The sequence below is a fragment of the Cyprinus carpio genome, chromosome A24 (genome assembly GCF_018340385.1).
Source record: "Cyprinus carpio isolate SPL01 chromosome A24, ASM1834038v1, whole genome shotgun sequence".
Taxonomy (NCBI): Eukaryota; Metazoa; Chordata; class Actinopteri; order Cypriniformes; family Cyprinidae; genus Cyprinus; species Cyprinus carpio.
Window position 1 is genome coordinate 23,404,692 of NC_056595.1, and position 3,708 is coordinate 23,408,399.

A 3,708-nucleotide genomic window follows, 5' to 3' on the forward strand; every position below is an offset into this window, starting at 1 on the left:
CAAACAAACACACACCTTACGTTTTCATTTTCCATGGTATAACGGATTTCTTTTCAAACAGTGCCCTACTAGTGGTCTTCAGCGTGTGTAGGTATGTTTGTGTGGAGGTTTAAAGAAGTTAATGTTTCAGTTGACGGTGGAAATTCAAGAGAAAATGTAAATTATATGAGGAAATTAAACTTGTGTTATGCACTACCAGTGCAAAGCAGGGTTGTTATTATTATTTTTATTATTATTATTAATATTAAGTAAAACTAAATGTTCATTGCTTGAAATAAAATTAACATTAACTGAAATAAAATATTAAAATATTAAAACATTTTTATTACAGCTACTGTAGTTGCCAAGGCAAAATGTCTTATTTTTGAAAAACTAAACTAACACTAAATAAAGTTAAACGTAAAATAGACATATTGTATAGACATATTTTAAATAATATCATATAACTATATAGACATATTTAAAAAAAATATATATAATAATAATAATAAAAGTGACAAAACACAACAAAATTAATGAAAAAAAATTTAAACAAAATATTAAAATAATGTCAAATGTTAACAGAAACTGTAATAGTATATCAATGATTCTAAAGTTTTTAAATAAATATTATCATAATTTAAAAAATAGTTGTGTAGTTGTTATTCATCTAAACTTTTTAAATCTCAAATGTACATTGGATTAATTTTTTGCTCTAGTTTTGAATGTCTGTCTTTCCACATCTACTGATTCATTGCATCTTGTGCATGTAATGTTGGCTGAATAACTCTGAATTTAGTTCTCTTTTTCATTTATGTTTGCATGTGGAAAAGTGATTTAGGATGATTGAATGTAGTTTATAGACAGCTTTGCAACTTGCATAATTCCTTAAAAAATTCCTAAAGAAATTCCTCCCACTCACTTCTTGCTTGTTGCAAGATTTATTTTTATCTATTTTTATACGCAACATATTAGGTGTTCTCATGGCTGATAAATCAGATGTCAGTGAGTGCATGTAGCAGCTAGTTCCTTACCTTTTCATATGCACAGCTTTTTGGTACCATTTCCTCCTGAAAAACTGAAAAAATTGTTCCTTGTATTTTGTTTTGCATGCTGTTGCATGGAGTAAGTTTAGCCTGTTTCTCCCACTGCTTTAAATTTTTCATAAAAATTTCCATTACACATCGTTCTTCTCTGAAGTCTTGGCTGTGCTCGGCATGATTTCAGCTGAGTCAATTGTGTTCATGTGTCCAATTGAGGAGGCCAACTATTCCTTGAACAGTCAGCATGGGAATATATCCCGTTAGAGAGCTGGATTTTGTTTCATTTCCTCAGAACCGATTGAAATGAAAAACTTGAAGCCGTGCCAGTGTTGAGTTTTCACTGCATAACCCAAAATATCCTGCTGCTGTTATTCATTTACTGGGCCTGTATCGTATCTTTGCTGTTTTGCAAAACGTAATGACTTTGAGAATGAGCTGGTCATTTTATAAACTTTAAAGCTTACTTTCAGGCTAATTGTTCATGCTGTATAGTACATAACTATATTAAATGTTGTTCAATCAATCATATTTAAAATTAAGCTTCATTCAAAACATTTGTTCCTAGTAGAAGCAGAGATTTTGTGTAAGAGACTGAGTCTTGTCCAAAGTTAGGACTTAAATTGTATGTACAGATTGTTTTTTTGACCCAAGCTGACAGGCCATGATATATCAGCCATCGGCTGCCCTGATTTCTAAATATCGGCATCGGCAAGTGAAAAACTCATATCGGTCAACCTCTAGTGATGATTGTCAATACCATTTTTTTTTTTTCAAACAATCTTGGGCAGTTAAATGGCTACTGACATAATACCATTGATTTTGACATTAATTTAAAAACATTTATATTTTTAAAATAAGTAGTGCTTGCTTATGCATTTGAACAAATCTTTAACTATTACATTTTGCTTATAATACGGGCATAAATAATGCCTTAAACTATGTGGATTGCTGAGGAAAGCTATACAGTTTACTTTTACTAGTGATAGGACAAATAATAATATGGGGAAAAAATAACTTTCAATAACTCCGAATACCCTAGCAACCACTCACAAGTTCTAGTTATATTAAAGTATTTTTTTTAATTACTTAGATTTCAATACATATAGTTCTATTAACCCTATAAAGTCTATTGTATCATATTTTATATGCAAATTTCTAAGGCCTGTAAAAAAATCAACATGATCAGAACTTTGCTTAAAAACTTGTTGTACACAATCTACTACATGCCTGCAGTTGTATTTTTTAGCAAGTAAAAGAACTTTTAGTATAATTCTAATGTTCACTTTTCTGAAAGTAAGTTTATATTGGTGTTGTTATTTAAAAATGAACCCTTACTAGACTGAAGTAACTTAGGTTTATCCATACATTTCAATGTAATTTTTTAGAAACATCATGCTTTTTGAGGAACATTTATTTGTCAGTCATCATTGTATTGTATTGCTTTGCATTATATGTTTTGCCCCCCCACCCACAATAAAAACCCCAGAACTATGATCATAAAATGAAATATTTAAATAACATCTTACTAAGACATATTATTATTTAGAGATATAGATTGACAACTAATATTTATATGCATTTTATGTAAGTAGTCTGATATACAGTTATAAAGATCTCATTGTTTTAAATTTTAAGCTAACAGATTTTATCTGACTTTTTGGCCATATAAATATCAGCAACTGCACCCAATTGCATATTTTTGCTCATTTAGTATAAGCTCCATATTCTCCTATATCATATCAGCCATAACAACCTGTTGCATCAAATATGATACTCAACAAAACCATATATGCTTTTTTTTTTTTGTCTAAAAAGGTCCTGATTATTATTTCCCATAATATTTCATGTTTATATTGTAGTGATATTAGATTTTTTTTCTTATGTAAACAGCAAGGTCCTTTAAATTGTATTTATTTCTCTTTTATATATTTTATTTAGTTAATGAAATATTTATAGTTTTGACATTTTTGGTGTGCAAAACTCGTTTTGCCTGCTGGCATTTTTTTTTTTCAGTTTCATCAACTCAAGTCTAGATCCCTCATACTGCACAGCATTGACGCACATCTCCCTATATCTTCTGTGGTAATGTGTGATGAATCACTGTTCGAGCAGGAACAGTCTTGCCGTGTGCAGCCGTGTGTTTTAATAAAAGCGAGAGGCCTGTGAGGCTGAAGGTGAGCGGGACAGACGAGCCAGTCTCCATCTGTGTGGGAGGACCACAGATCTGTCCAAACTGTAGAGGTTAGGACTCGCCGGAAGTCAAAGCCCCTCCCCTCTTGCGCTCCCCCATATCGCCCCCATGTAGCGTAGCTCCCACGTCATTCCTCAGCTCCAGGGAATGGCCTGCATACCTCTTCCTGGCAGCTCTGAGCTCATTTCCAGCAAGCCGGGAAAAAACATTGTTGGATCCTTTTTCTTCCCTCGCCTTTTTGCTTCACTGAATTTTTTTTTTTTTTTGAGGAGCGTTAGGCAGCGAATCATAATAACTGTGACAGAGGCCAGAGGGCCGAATAGAAAACACATGCGGCTCAGTGTGTTGCTGGCACAGTTTCTCCTCTTGTCTCGTTTTCTCTCTTTCTTTCTCTCCCCCTGCGGAGTGTTTGCTTTAAGGGCAGGCATAGTTGACCCTGGAAAGTCCAAGAGTTCATTTTACCCTGGAAAGTCCATGGGATTAACTCCAAATTGG